We start from the raw sequence: 17,090 nt of genomic DNA, 5'->3' as shown, positions 1-17,090 counted from the left end.
GGGGCGCGTGTGCCGGCTTGTTACTTTCAGTTTTGAAAGTAACAGCATCCAGCATCGAGGAGACACACACAGTATCAGGTATCGGAGGATGTCTTATTCGCGGGTGAGTGCCTTCTTTTAAATATTTTAGCAAAAATCGGGGGTGGCTTATTTGATGGGGATGCCTTATAATCGGGGAAACACGGTATCAGGTATCGGAGGATCTCTTATTCGCGGGTGAGTGCCTTATTTTAATTATTTTAGCAAAAATCGGGGGTGGCTTATTTGATGGGGATGCCTTATAATCGGAGAAACACGGTATCTGTCTATCTATCTATATATATGTATATAAATATATATTTATATATAATGGAAACACTTGTTTATAATAAAATTATTCACATAACAGTTCACATTCATATATCTATAAACATATCTCACTTCATCTTTTATATATAAAAAATTTATATGACCGTGGGTGCGTTTAAGAAAAATAAATTGTCAGTTTACATATTCATTGTGAACTCAAAAATGTAAAAGTTGAAATGTTGGATTTGACACAAGCGAGAAACATCAGCCAGTTACAAGTGGCCTCATTGCCATGCCTCACTATAGAAGCCAGAGCACATCAACACAAACTCGCGTCTCTTTTCACAAAGCAACATTTTTCCTACTTATGAATAAAGAAATTGGGAAGAATTCTAAAAAGGTATAGTAAATTAAATAATTTTCACATTTTTAATATTTTTACCACATTTTTACATACGGCTAATTAGGAAAATTGGTGAGTAAAAGCATAAATAAATAAAATACTGAAAAGGGTATACACAAATTGCCTTCTACTGCTAATCAGGGAAATACCCTATACCACTTTATAAGAAGAATTATTACGAGGTATAGGGTATTTTTCAAGGTCACATTTTTCTAATCAGAAACAAATAAGAAGTTGCAATATCACATTCTCTCCTACTGCTAATTAGGGAAGTTGGGGATTTACTCCCAATTAGGGAAATCTGGGATTTAAATAAAAACAATTATAAAGAGGTATGCAGAATTTTCCAATGCGCATTCTCTCCTATTGTTAATTAGGCAAATTGGATATTCAAGCAAAAACAATTATAAAATGGTATGTAGTATTTTCCAAGTCCACATTCTCTTCTACTGTTATTTAGGGAAATTGGGGACTTAAAAAATTAAAAAAAAAGTAAAATCACATGAATTATTTTCAGTTACACACAGGCAATATTTCCATGACGTCAAAATACAGCTGGTCAATAGTGGATCCTCAGTCAAAACTAAACCTCTTGGTTTTGGAATTCAGCAGAATAAACGTAGAATCAAGAAGGAGGGCACTAGCAGCACCACTATTAAGCAAAGTACCACTAGTGATAGTAGACAGTTTATTAATAAAGTACCTTTATTAATGGTTTCACAAGAGGCAGATTCCTTCTAGCTAAATGTGGCCCCTTGTGGACTGGATAGCTCATTTACTACCTCAGTTCAAGGAGGGAGATGAAAGCACAGATGCTGATGCATTGGGCCAGATTTTTTTAAAGCTCTTCAAGGCTGGAGAATATACGCTTTCATCAGTGAACCTGGGTAATTCAGCCAACTTGGAATAGATTTCCTAAAAGGCCTTTGTTATTTGTTGTTTCCTGAACCAGATCCATTTTAGGTTTGCTGGATCACCCAGCTTCCCTGATGTAGCAGTGTATCCTCTTCAGCCTTGGAGAGCTTTAATAAATCAGGCCCACTACATTTAAGTCAGGATACCTTTGCTTTCTCCACAATCCTCCCCTCTTGTTTTCAGATAGCAATACTGTCTCCCAGGAAATGGAGACGAACAGTTTGTGTGAATCACAGAAAAGTAGACAAAGAGCACTTGGTGGCACATTTTTGGCATTTTGTGGGTTGACAATGATGTTGCCAATGATAGTGTTCTGAACAAGACATGGGAACTAGGTAAGATTAAAGAAGACAGTCGTGGGGATAAAGAGGTAGTTACAATCATCAGAATCAACTTGGATAGGAGCTACCTGACCACCACTAATTTTGATTAATCCTAAATATGTTTAAACTAATGCCAAACTTAAGCAAAAATTCTGTATTCCAGCCACAGCCATTTTATCACATGCTAATAGACAGTATGCAGGGTTCTCCCCAGGCCCTTTTAGCTGGGCGCACCACCCGGCACGTTAAAGCACCCACCCGGCTGATTTTGGGTGGTTACTAAAGAGTTTGGTCACAATACAGGGGCTGCCACCCACCTGCAATTTCTTCCCACCCGGCTTAAAAAAATTTCTGGGTTGAGCACTGGTATGCATGTATCTGATTTTAGAAATTTTAACCTAGTTACTTAAAAAAATAATCCTAAAAAAGGAATAGCATTCCATAGCATCTCCATAGCATTGTTGATAGTACATTTCTTTGAATCTTCAACATTTCACACATTTTTTGGGTTTGTTTTGCAAGCAGTTTAAAGGAGCCAAAGATTGCTTGAGAAAGAAAATAAATGCCTACAATAAAATGCCTAAAAAGACCATTGCGCTAACAAGATCTAGAGTTAAAACTGAACATATGCTGCTTGTAATGGTACTTTCTAAATCAATGAAATTATCATTATAGAACATGTCGACAAATTAGACAAGTACCGGCTGCATGTGGAAGAAATGCAATTTGGCTCCATAAAAAGAAATTAAACAATAAAATACAAATGACAGATGTAGTTAGCTAAAGGTTTTGAGGTTTAAATACCAATTGTGAAAAATGTGTGCCGTCCAATCAGAGCAGAAGTTTAAAATATCAACCTAAATGGAGCACTGTGATTTATTTTTTAGACCAGATGTTTGGAGACCTCCTTAATGCCCTTTATATAACTGGAAAACATATCAACAAGTTCTTACAGTTTTGCATTGCAAGTAACGCAGGTTATGTTAGATATAGTCATTAAAACAAATCAATTTAATATACTGGCTTATGTATTTTGCCTTGATTGCTATAGATTTATAATCTCCTTTCCCTCTGCAAGCCATGAAGATCTTTAAAAAGACTATTTGAAATATACATTTCAGTCAGTACTGCCGTCAAGAAAATATTGTATCTCGAGCCCACAGCCACAGTTTGTAAATAATAAAAAAGCAAGATTCAAACAACTACTGTAATCCTTTCACCCATTTAAATTCCATTTATTTGTTTTTGAATTCTGTATGAGAGAGTAATGATGAGATTAAATATTCAAATGAGGTGAAAAATGCCAATCAAATTGTTTCATTTCTTAAAATTACACACTATGTAATTTCAAATGAACGAGAGTACTACATAAGCTTTCTCAGTGATAGCACTGTTCCATCAGGGAAAAATATGTTAATGTGTTATGTGAAAGATAAATAACTTAATTCATTTTAACTTGATTCTCTCTTTAGCTGCAACAGGATTTCAAGCACCCTTCACTGCCAACTGATTTTTCACTTTTCTTTTATCATTTCAGTCATCAAATGCATGCATCTATTGGATGTATATAAAAAGCAAATATTAATACCAAAATTATAATAATATTTGAATTTAAAATACACAGCATATAAATAACAGCAGAAGATATAACTAAGAATAAATAGTTACTTTAAAGTAAGAAAATACAGATACTTTTTCCTACCTTTCCATACCTTTTTCCTAATAGTACTGAGAATTCTAATTCTTTCCAAAATTTAGAACTGTTAAGAGATTTAGAGATTATTCAAAAATGAAACTGATGTTGCCCAGAGCTGTGCAGGAATACTTGCATAGCACTAAAGCATCTAGGCAGGTCCCAGGAGAAGAGCAGTGCAGAGCTGATAAAAGTTCTCCCAGCTCCATTCTCTGATGTTTTTCATGGTATTCATATTTTTTAAAAGCAAAGCTCAGTGGGAGGTTCATTCTGTTACCCTGTACATAGTATTATACTGCCTCTATGTTTTATTGAGTTATTTAATTTGCAGTACTCCTCAAACTCCACAAACTGCATTGGTCTGTAGATAAAATGCACAAGTTAATTTGCTTGGAGGAAGAACTTGTATTTTAGGGTTAAAAAGTTAGATGGGAGAGCATTTTTGCCTGTAGAGTTGTAATGGGAGAAAATTGCATAGGAGTGGATAGTACATTAAATGTATGACTGCTGCATTCTATGTGCTGGGATACATGTTGCATACACCTTATCGCTAAACTAAACTGTGCTCTACACACTAATTACTATTGCCCTCTGTATACCAAGCTGTACATATTGCCCCTGATTCATCAATAAAATCCGCGCTCGCTGGAAGCGCGAAAGTACGCGCGGCCATCGATCGCGGTTTACCGCGGTCCGGCATGCACAAATGAGGAGCCACATACTTGTTATGCTTTCACACAGACTTGATAGGTCTTTTTTGAACTTCCAGCTATTGATTGCATTGGATGAATGACTGTGACTACCCTTTGTACCTACTCCCCTTCTTTCCCCCAGGAAGGCAGCAGTCTAAAGCCTCTAGAGAAAACACTGGAAAATGAGCCCACCTTGAGGTGCCTGATATTGCTTAAGACTCTCTTTTTCTGTCTTGACTACATTGCAGAAATGCTCTAATAATGACTTTACCCATTCTCAAATTGGATACCTGTTGGAAATATTCTCTCAATTCAATTGAGCAAGTCTACTTTCTTTTAAAAACACAAATAATGCTACTGCACGTAACCTAATCAACGATGCCACATCCTGATATCATTGCAACAAAATTAAAAATATAGAAAGTAGGACTTGCAATAGTCTTAGTATACAGTAGGTTCTATGCGTTTCAATGTTTTCACTATTTCAAATGTTTCTAATTTACTTTAATATAAATTTTGTGACTTTAGCTCCCAGAGTGGTTCCCGAGGAAGCAGATTTATGTCCGTGAAATGCATAGAACCCACTATACATTGAGATGTCCACATGATGTGTAGTCCCTTCCTCCAAGTAGGCTTATACCTATGTTGTGACACAGAGAGTAATAGGCACAATCTTTCTCTACATTGGTCAACAGCACCCCTGACCCCTTTTTTCTGTCTTCTGGTCTGTTCATCTCTATCTATCCCTGAAACAGGAAGCAAGTTAATAAATACACACAAAAATGACACAAAAAAAACTTAGATAAAAGCAAGCTAACTAATTTATATTTAGAACTGTGGTCATTAGGATGGACAGGTATCAACTACAAAGGGGCTCAGAACCAGGGATACATAGGAAAGTGGATACAGAAGAACTTAATATGCACATACATACAACAATCAATTATTTAGGATATGTAAACATTATGAAAACAAACTGTTGAATTTTAAACCAAGCATTAGAATGGCAAAGAGAGTTGATCCAAGTGACTTTAAACTCGGCTTGGTTGTTGATACCGTTTTTCATTTACAACCCTCTACCAGTTTTACCTTACTTGCCTGACTGCAATTTTTTAAATAAAATAACCCTATTTCATTGTGGGTGCCACCATCTTCTTTTCCTCTTTCTTGTCTCTTGATTTCTGCACTTGATTTTCACCCACAGCATATCAAGGCCTTTAAAAAGACAATAACAGACAGGTATGTTTTGTCTCAGAAGGAACATCACCTGTCCCTTTTTGCAATACAAAACCTGCCTACTCATTACTACCAATTCATAAGCAGGGAATTATTAGATTAGATCTCTACAATTTTGTTCAATAGTACTATATAACATTGTTTTTCATTGTTTATTCAAAATTAGATTTTTAACATATATTATCATATTTATAATTAATGTTTTTTATGATACCTCCAGGAAGCACAGAAACTATAACTTCATTAAGCCACAAAATAAATCTTCTATGTTGAAAAAGTTTCAACAATAGAAATTTGTCAACACTTTTTATCCACTTTCCATAAAATGATGGTCTAAATGTGATCTTTTAACGTTTATTAAGCTAAACAAATAACACTTACTATCTTGTAAAGCACATAGCTATTCCTCAGCTGAAACACAATACAAATTTTATTACAACTGATAATTGTATGGTTCTTCTTTTATTCCCAAGCTATTACTACTTGAAAGGTTAATTTATTCTAAATTAAAGAAGGCTAATTTCTTTGGAATACAACTGGAATAAAATAGGTAATTTATGGATCATTGTACATAAGATTGGTTGAGAGATTATATGAATTCCTGCTTCTAAAATAGGGTAACCTTGGTTACATAGAAATCAACCTGCCACTTTGCTAAATCAACTCAATTTTTAATAATGTCTTTATGCTGATAAAACCATGTTCCTTCCACATTGGTAATTATTACTTAATAATTTAGCTCAATTTGGAAGTACATTTTGAAAATCTAAATGTTTCTTTTATGTGTAAAACATAAAAAACATCCCTTCATTCTAGCTCAATGTAGTATATAAACACCAAAAATAATCATTAGTAAAGTGGCATAATATCTACATACAATCCTTAACTGAACATACAAAATTGTGGTAAATAAGTATGCATTCACAAAAACAGTAAATATTATCTGAAAAGAGAATAAAAAACTCTCATGCAAACACAGATACAGATGGTCTTAAGATTTAAAAATAATATAGACAGCAATAAGTAATTTCACAATTCTACATGTAAAAATATGTTTCTGGACTCGTCAACAACAATTTAGAAATGTAAAAATAAAAAACATCTTCTCTGTATGAAAAATCAATACATTAAAAAACATGATTATATCAATGAGTCTGATTGGGTTTAATACCTATTCACAGAACTATAGTAGCTTATATTTAAAAGATGTTTAGAGCTATGAGGTGCTTGAGGGTTCATACTTATTTCTCCAGCAGGGGCTGACTTAGATAATGGTTTGCTGAAGAGTTAAGGGTTCGGGGATTATTTTAGTATTTGATATTTCTGGGAGTGTCTGATTCCTGCATCCCTCTTTCAGGGACAGATTTATACATTCTTTTCTTGTAGACCAGCTACCTTGTGCTGCTTTCCCTTCCTGTCCAGTTCTATACACCCCCTAATACCTGCCCCTCCCCCGGTCACATGACCCCCCCCCATGCAGGTTCTTTTAAGTTGACAATTGGCAGCTCCTTCCCCACTCCCAGTCCAGTGATAAGTGGAAAGGGCTCATGTGACCCAGACAAATGAAATCAGGTGTCAATCAGGTGAGCAATCACGCATGAGGTTGCTTGTAGACAATGCAGCTTCTGCCAAACCTCTTCAGATTGTCTGGGGAACCCAGATTCCTCTCCAGTTATACCAAGAACAGTATGGAAAAGGAAGAAGCAAGCTGTATGTAAGGCACAAGATCACCAGACAAATCAGACAGGGCAGAAAAGACAGCTGGTAATGGTGAAGGTATTGGTAGGGGCTCAAATACTGCCCGTTTTAACCATGGCACCATAGGTCATGCCCTAGATGAGAAATCTGGCCCTGCTCTCTCTGCAAACCATGATTCTACCCACCAGACAGTACATCCCTACAAAACTCATAAGCATTGTAACAATCTGTAGGAAAACATATATAATTGTGTTGAATACTGAAAAGATTTCATTAGTCAAAGAGGCATCTAGGTAATGGGGAATCCTAGAAACCCAGATGCCCCTCCCCAGCCCCTGTGCTGCACCCTTCTAATAAACCCAATGCTTCCCCAATATATACAGTAATGCAAAGCAGTATGGAATAATAGTCTTAACCTACCTGTTCCAGCATCTTGAAGATGCACCTGTCTGATCCTAGTGTTGGGACTGGACTTCACAGCTGAATCTACTGGACATTAGTGTTTATTCATTTTTTAAATATACAATAAGCAAAATATGGGTTTAATGAATGATAAGCAATTTGACTTTTTGTGGTTGTGTGGATGACCTATATTTTTCTGGATCATTCAGGTTCTCTAACGATAATCTATCTTCTCCAGTCTTAAAGAGCTTTGATAAATCCACAGCAAAAGCAACAATATATGACAATAGTATTTTGGGTACAATATCATCATTTCATGCAACAAAATAAAAAATTGCATATATGAGAACTTATTTGCAAATATGCAACCAAAAAAACAATGCCCTGTTTGTAAACTAGCAAGTTTTTGTCAAATCTATGAAATTTGCTTTAGCTTTATTTGGAATAGCTGTCCATTTTTACTATTGCTTAACTTTAACAAGATAAGCTTATTATGCTTATTAATGCTTTAGATGTTTGTCACCTGCAAATAGATTGCAAATTCAGTGCCAGAAAACCTTCCCTCCTCTTCCCCTTTCAGTGAACTCAAATGACTTCCACCCTCTGTCACCAATCTATCAACCAATTTTATATCCATTTTGCCACTTAGGTACTTGCTCCCAGGTTTCTCAGCTTGTTTATGAATGTGTTTTGTTGCCAGCTCATTACTTTTTTTTATCCTAAATTCTTTTCATTTTAAATGAAATGCTATACACCAAGTTGCTGTTAGCTACATCATTAAATTAGATTAGCAAAACACCTGTGCTATGGAACATTCAGCACAAATCCCTTGGTTGCCATAACTAAAATAACTGAGTAGTTTGTACATTTAAACTTAGAAGTCGTGTAACACAATTTTAAAACTCCTTTCTTTTTAAGACTTAGTATATATATATATATATATATATATATATATATATATATTTATTTATTTATTTATATAAATTTATGCCATGCACATTAATGAATTATGCTGCACATTAATTACCCTAATAATATTAACTTACAGTCTCATGAATCAGAATGAGCCATTGAGCCATTATCAGCAAAAATATCAAGGGGATGGCCGTGGCATAGTCTAGAAGCTACTACTTGTACTTTACTGGCATGGAAGGGGAGGGCAACCTACAATAACAAGGTACACCCACCTTCCTTTCCAGCTCTTTACCCTTGCTAACATTAACTACAATAACCCCAGATATTAAAACCACACAATTACAGACCTCAAAAGGGGTAGTTCAGCTTTATCTGAACTGCTGGAAGATACTTTGACAACTGGTAGATAGGGGGACAGACCTGGAAATGATTGTTGAGACTTATATTTGCCATCTGATAGCTATGAAATGACATCTGGAAGATCTGGATAGAAGGAACAGGTGCAATAACATAAGGATTACAGATGTTCCAGAAATATTCTTACATGAACAATTGAAATAGACTATTCCATTGACGGTCCATTTTAGCAACTTGCTGGACTTTCACCCCGACTCACCTGATAAACTTAACTTAATACGTAGAGTATGCAGTTTCATAATACCGCTTTATGCATTGGCATACCTCCCAAACCCAGTCTTAGCAGATGATATGCCTCCATGCTGAATAGGTAATATTCTCAGCAAGTTTAACTCTTCCAAAGACACAGAATACAGATCCAATGCGATTTTACTGCCAAGAAGTGCAGTACATTGGATACAATACATTAGATACAAAATATAACAAGTTCAAATCCAGTCTATGACAAGTAGTCAACATTCAACAGTTGACAGCTGGAACAGTTCCTGTAAAAATGAGGTTTCTTCCATAATGGTAGAAGATATGGGTAAGTCCTCTGCAGGTAAAAGCAACACAATCTCTGTAACAGGTCAGAAAAAAGGTCTTTACTTACTACAACCATCTCTTACCATTCTGACTTCTAATTTATGTCTTTTTACATCTTCGCTGGGAATTCCCTTTGTATTAAGTCCATTAGGCCAATTCAGACAATGGGCTTGTTGATCCCTCAACAACACTAAATAACCCTCTTGTAAATTAGTCCTTTGGTCTTTGCGATTTCCTATGTCTTTGCAACAAACTTTCTCCACCTTTCCCTGAAACAACTGGCAAGATTCTGGACTTGTTTCCATCGGTGTTTGTAAAGATTGTGCTCCTTGGGAGCTCCAGGCGCAGTAGGACTTACTTCCACCTTTTAACTCAATAAGGCAGCTGGGGTTAGGAATGGCAGGAGACTCTGGGTCAGAAGAGATGGGAACCAGAGTTCTCAAGTTGATTATAGCTGACATTTCAGCGAGGACGGTAGTTAAGACTTTGTGAGTGAGCTAAGCAGAGTTGGTGTCCATAAGCAAAATAGTCCAAAATTCATACAGCGATCCCAATCATTCTCTCCCACAAGCCATCCATAAGGGAGGAATGTGGTGGGTTGAACTTCCACTGAAACTGTTTTTCTTCAGATAATTATCAACTGGCTTTCTGTTCATCTACAATTTCTTGCAAGCTCCAGCTAAAATTAGTACCACAATCTGGCTTCAAGAGTCTTACTGGTTCCTTAATTGCGATAAATCTTTATGCAGTGACATACCTTCTAAACCAAGTGTTAGCAGATAATGCTGAATAGGTAATACCCACAGCCACCTAAAGCAATTTTACTTCCAAGAAGTGCAGCACATTAGATATAAAACAGTCTTGCAAGCAGGGGTGTAGTCATAAAAAAAGAAGAGTGGGCACTAACTATCCATGACATGCCTGCCCCACTACATCCCTGTCTATGTCTCACTGAAAGTGAAAGAAACTTCCCCCAGAGTGATGTCATGATATCAGAACCCGCCCACTCCCCCATCGCAGGTGATGATAGAGTGGGCGGGTTGTGTTCAGAGAGACAACCCGCTCACCGCCCCGAGTCTGCAATTTTATACGGGAAGCGTGGTCCGCGACTCTGGCTGGTGCGCCCCCCACAATGGGGTCCTTCTCTTGACACCACGGGGGGCAAACAAGCCAGAGCCCCGGACCACCAATAATTTTTTTGCAAAATTTTGCTTAAATAGAAGCCTACAATTGATATTAAAAGACATTTTGACAGAATATAATGTGTTGTCCAAAAATAGCAAACACATGGTTTGAGAGGCATTATTTTTCAAAGTAATCTTGCCTTCTTTATGTTATCTCCTATGTTTCCACATCTAACTATTCTAATATTTGGATCCTGCTTGACTGTAATGTTGTTAGCAATGCGGAATGTCTACAAGTAATAAGAATTGGTAAGAGCTACAACCTTCAGTTAGCTAATTCCTATTAGTGAATATATAGAAATTAATAAAAAGGTGCAAAAAACATTACTTACAGACGCTGTAGAGAAACTCTGCAACATACGTATTGCATAATAAGAATTAAAGAAAATGGTGTACGAATTAGGATGTGTTTAGCAGTGATGAGCGAAATAGACTGAAAACCATATGAATTAGTGAATTGCAAAATCTTAATCCCTTTGAATAAAATGACTGGAGATCTACACATGTTTATACAATCTATAAATAATAATTTTTGCAGATTTAAAAATATTTATAGTAATCTGCAGATCAAACTGTTTTTAATATGTCCTTATAATAATGCTCCTTATTTTACAATGCATGCTATCTTTAACGTTGGTCATTAACATGGCAATTTGGTTTTTTCATTTTCATAGAAATGATTGTAGGAAATTAAAGATGAATTTATAATCCAGTATTTGTGATTGCCAACTGGACATTTAAGTTATTTGAAGGGTTTCAATTTTGATGAATTTCTATTTCTTTAAAATTGTCTTTTCTGAGTACAATTGTATGTGATTTTATTAACAGTAGGTCACCTTTGCTCTTTCAATCATGTTGCAATTACTTTAAATAAAATCTGGAAAAAATCAAACTTGAAAATTGATTAACTCACCTTTATATACTGTACAAATCCTAAATCATGAAAGAATGCATTAGAAAGATAACTCAGGAAATATTTTAGGTACCTCAAATTCCCAATTGTACAATCAATGTTCCCTACTAGTTTTGTTCAAGAGAAGACATCACTAACATACAATACACAGAGTAGCTGATAACCTGTGAATAAAACATGTTAGAATTAGGAAACAAACAACTTTTTTTTTAAACCTCCCTGGCGGTAAAAAAAAACATGCTGAAAGCGGTAACCTACTGTAGCGATATGCCTACAATGTAAAATAAATTTCCATGCAAAACAATGTACCGTTTTTGGCGTAAAAATACTGACTGTTAAGAATGATAAAAATTTTATCTTGGCTGTTAATAGCAGTATATAAACCCAACCCTTTAATCTTTCATAAAATACACTGGATAACAAACATTTTCTTGCCAAACAGATTAAAGTCATTTTAGGTTATGTTTGATGCACAGATTCCAAATATGGTATTGGTTTTGCTCATAGAAAACTAATGAAACATAAAAATTAAGCAAAATTAAACTAGATATGCCTATGTATACAAAATTAAATTTGTATCCCCTGCTGCCAGCACCAGCTCTGCTAAGGCATCACCTCCTCAGCTCACTTCCTGGTCTAGGTCATGTGACTGCCAGTCAGCCGCTCAACTACCTCAGAGGACTAGAGTGTTTCACAGATGTGCTCTCCCTGCTGGTGGAGATGTGAACACCACCAACCCCTAGTTTCCAGGACCCCATCTGGTGATAGGATAGGATGCAGCAGGTCGCATGGCTCCATTCATCACATGATCTGCCTTAAAAGGAAGTAAAGGGAAACAGGAAGTTGCCTGAACAAGGTGTTCCTTTTGCTCTGCTTCTAGGTTCCTGTTGTTTGTTTCTCTCATTCCTGACTCTTCGTGTCTGGACCTCTGCTTGACCTTGTCTACTGATCGGTGCTTGCCCTGACCTCTGGCTTCCCTGACTACTCTCTGCTACACGTTCTGGTACCACGTCTTGTTTCTGCCATCAGCAGTCACCTGTCTCTGTGTGCACGGGGGCAGCAACCTGGCAGTTGCCCACAGCGCAACACCCTCACCTCTAGAGGCTCTGGTGAAGACCGGACAGCTGCTTAGACTCTGCGCCCTGTGCATGTCTCTACCAACTGAGCTGGTGACACAGAAGGTCCACCATCCTGCCTTCCAGCTACCGTGACAGAAACATGGGTACCTTGTGTATTCACTTTGCTGTCCAAGTAGGAAGTTCACCATTTTTAAATCAACACATATGGACCATTGTTGTTTGTGATAGTGAAGCTTTTGTAAGACCGTTTTAATATTTTTGTATTGTTCTTTAAGTTCTGTTGATTGACCAAATGGAATTGATGCATAGCAGTTGCCATTATGCAGTAAAACAGATTTCGAACTTCTAGTGGAACTGTCTTTGAAAAGCTGCCAGTCTTCTGCTCAGTGTTCTGCTATGCCCATATGAGCTAGTAGTCCAGGGATGTTACAAAAATACACAAAGTCTCCATCTTCATTAAAATATGGTAGGAGTGTCACCTCTCTTGTCCTATAAACCGTTATTTTAACTTCCCGTCTCAGACAGTTATTTTCTTTTAGCCTGGATGCTAAAAGGTCAGTTTCTTGTTTTGACAGACTTAGGTCACGTATTAAATTATTGAGCTCCTCTCGGAGGAACACTTCCTTCATATTCACTTCCACTGCTAACTTTTGGATTACATTCCAAACCCTGTATATCCTCCATGTCGGATACAGGAATATCAGGGAGTGTACTGAATACTGGTATGGGAACATCAGCACCATGCGGCACAGGTCGTCTTGCTGATTCCAAATCAGGGTACTCCCACTTGTTTTTCTTGTAATGATTGAAACTTTTTACATTCACAGCACAAAAATAACAATCAGTATGATGATTTTTGGGCTCTCGCCATACCGTAGGTACACCAAATTTCAAACTTTTCAGTTTTCCAGTTTTCCATTGACGTAGACACAAGTTTTGTATACTGTATGCATACTGTCCCCCAGTTTAATACCAACATATGCAAGATATGCTTGTTTCACAAATTTTGTAATGTTTCTTGTCTTTTTTCCCTGAGAAAATTCACCACAAATGTAGCAAATACATTAGGGGCATTTAAACAACTTCTTCTTAAAGAACTCATATTTCTGCAAAAAAAAAATAAAATGTATGAATAAAAAGAAGGCAAATGAAAGTTTCACGAAAATAATGCTATATTTAATATATAAAATGCAAAACATGGGTGTGTATATAAAGACTGATAATATTATGCTGCCTTAACATTTGTTGTTTGTAAAATTGTCTATTTTGATTACTGTATCACAAGAACTAGAGCCAATTCAATGAAACTGACTGATGTCATTTCTGAATTCAGCAAACAATAAACATACTAAATATATTGAAAAATCCTTGGCAAGTGAAAAAAAAAACCTTTTTTTGTTGAGCTGTGTTATCAATAAAAATATCAACTGGATTGGAGAACGAGGTAAATTTACATCACAATTTTAATTCACATTTTTCTTGTGCCATGTTTCTCCTTCCTGCCATTTACATGCATTCATGAGATACCTCTTCTTTACATTGTTTCCCTGCATTCGTGGATCAGTGCTCCCTCTACACTTCAATAGGAGCAGATGGTAATCCTGCCTATTTGCAGTCCCTGGGTCGCTACTCACATAATCCAAATAGGTTGACCAGTATTGCTATCCTGTGTGTATTCTGCACTCCACAACACTGAGGTAGCAGGGGAATGTGACACATTTTCTTGCAAGTCAAGAGGAGTGGAAGTTTAATGTACATGCACAGTAGATCCAGTCTGTTCTGTGGCTACAAATAGCACTGCAAACACAATATAATTAAAGCTGCCTATCAGGCAAACAATTAGTTTGTTACTAACTTTCTAATCATGTGTTTTAGGAAAACCAAGTCCGATCTTGCATATGCAATTACTTTTCCGGAAAATACATTGCAGATGAGCAATTCAGCCTATTCATGCAGTGTATGGTCTTTTAAATATCACCCGCTGTTTTAGAAGGATTAAATATTGGATTATGGATCAGCTAGTCCCTAAATTTAAAGAGAAGGGGTGCACAGACAAAACACAGTGTCACTGTACTAGAACATGCTGTAGAGGGAGAGAGTACAAGGAAATCTAACAAACTTCATAAACTTCTGTTGTTCACTTTATAGGAACCCTAATTTTTGTTGGTTTTGTTTGTTTGTTTTTTTGTTGTTAGGTTTACTGAACCTAGGTATACTGAAGGGGGGTCTTCTGTTTTTTATATTTTTATTGTTTTGTGTTAGAAAGGATTTATTTAAGTGAAACAGCTTTTTTGATTTTATGCAAAACTTTCCTTCAAAAGCGTGTGCTTTTTCACAGTATTATTTTTAGGTTTTCCATTTCTGTTTTGTTTATGTTGATAAGGTCATTATTTAATTGCTCAAAATGCAGCATTCACGTTACTAATGCAGCGTTACTAATGCAGCGCATTTCTATATCAATTGAAAGAAAACAAACTGTGCAAAAATAAGTGAGCACCTATAGATAAAATACCATTTTGTTATATATCAGTTAGATTTATTATCTTCTCTTAAAATTGTCCTGCTGCTGACTATTCTTGCACTTCTGTGTGGTCTGTAGTTTTTTACCACCTTGTTTGACTCCCCATAATGTGCTCTTTGTAGTAAATTTGGGCCTCGTATTGTATCTCTTATTTTTAGTATTAACGCACTTACTGGTACCATTTTTCTCTAGTTTGTACACTTTGGCTCTCAACCACAATTTGAAAACTGTACTGTTACATACCATCATGTACAACTTTAAGGCATCCTCAACCATGGGTATTAAAGGATTTTTGTATTTTTAAAATTGCCCTTAAAACTACGTATATGATCTCCCTACTGTACAGTAGGATTAACATTTTTTCATTGGTAGATGTTCTTCATAGCTGTGCCAATCGTTCCATGTCTTATTTTTAAAGTAGTTTGCTTATTAGACCCTAAAATGGCCAAAATTTACAAACAAGTAGGGACGAGCAAATAAAACTTAAGCAGGTATATACATTTAGTTAAAGTGACACTTTGACAAAGTTCAATGCAGACATTAGAATACTGTTAATACAAATTATTTGCATTACAGTACATAAGTGCTGAGGTAATTGCAAAACCACTGAACATATTATTGTAAGCAAAATTGCAGGGAGGAGGTCGGACAAGGGGATATGTCAGCTTTAGTTACATATACCAACGCCATGCAATTTTAGTAACACTGCAATGTTCAGAGGTAACGCATTGCATTAGGATAGTGGGCAACCATAGACCTAAAAGTCAATTGAAAATATTTCAAATGAACTCAAATTGTAGAAAAATATCTAATATCTATAGGATAGTATCAGAATCAGTAGATTTTTGACCCAACCTGTTTTAAACAGTATTACCAAACCTTTGGTAAATAAAAACATAGGTAGACTCATCCATCTTTATTCTCTTCTTTGTTTCCATCAGAAAGCTTGCAATAAACTGTAGAAACTAAAGTTAAAATCAGATTTTGTGGCCATACTGCCACACCAAGACATCCCTAACTCAAAACCATATATGCCATATAAGATACAAACTAAGCAGACGTACCTAGAGGTAGCCCCTTCTAGTTCAGTGTCAATGTATATGCAGTATATACGCATTTTAATAAAATTTTTTTGTTTTATACCTGATTGAAATATATTTTAATAACGATTATTAATATATTATTTCCTAGGTTTGGTTAATGTAAAGAAGTTATGTTACTGTCTCAGTAACATTCCTATTAGAGTGTAACTTACAAGGTAGTCTTTAGTCTATCAAATTATTGTTGTTATGTGTTAGAAAAAAATGTCACATTTTAAAAAAGATTTTGAGCTGAATGCATTTTGCTTAAAGCCTCAAAAAACAAAATTAGGTATAGTTATTGCTATATACTGCATGACATGTGACAGTTTTGGACACTCTGATCATGTAATTTAGGAAAAAGATGGCACCTACCTGTCTATTCATCCATCATTAGCTAAGGTGTGTTTGGATATGGTGTCAAATATGCTGACAGATATACTGAAGACTGCCACATTTCAAACATGGCTACGATAGGTGCAGAGAGTGAACTCTCAAGAGAGCCTGCATGCTTTTTTTGCTGTAGCATAGATATGAGAGCCTGTAAGACCACAAAGGCTACAAGCTGACACAAAAACCTAGACACAACAAACATCACTTTCAAAATAATTGTGTTGGGACTTAAAAAGAGCCCCAGAGACTGCCATAAATCCCAGAATATTTCCACTTCTTTTTACAGCCATCATGATTAAGAACAAATGTTCTGTGTTACTGACTTCAAGAGGTAATACAAAAATGCATTCTCTGTAGATTTAGGCTAGGTATACCAGATTTGTAAACACATTGTTCCAGTACTGATGTATTTTC

Source organism: Pyxicephalus adspersus, chromosome 2 (genome assembly GCF_032062135.1).
Source record: "Pyxicephalus adspersus chromosome 2, UCB_Pads_2.0, whole genome shotgun sequence".
Lineage (NCBI taxonomy): Eukaryota > Metazoa > Chordata > Amphibia > Anura > Pyxicephalidae > Pyxicephalus > Pyxicephalus adspersus.
This window is presented reverse-complemented; position numbering follows the sequence as displayed.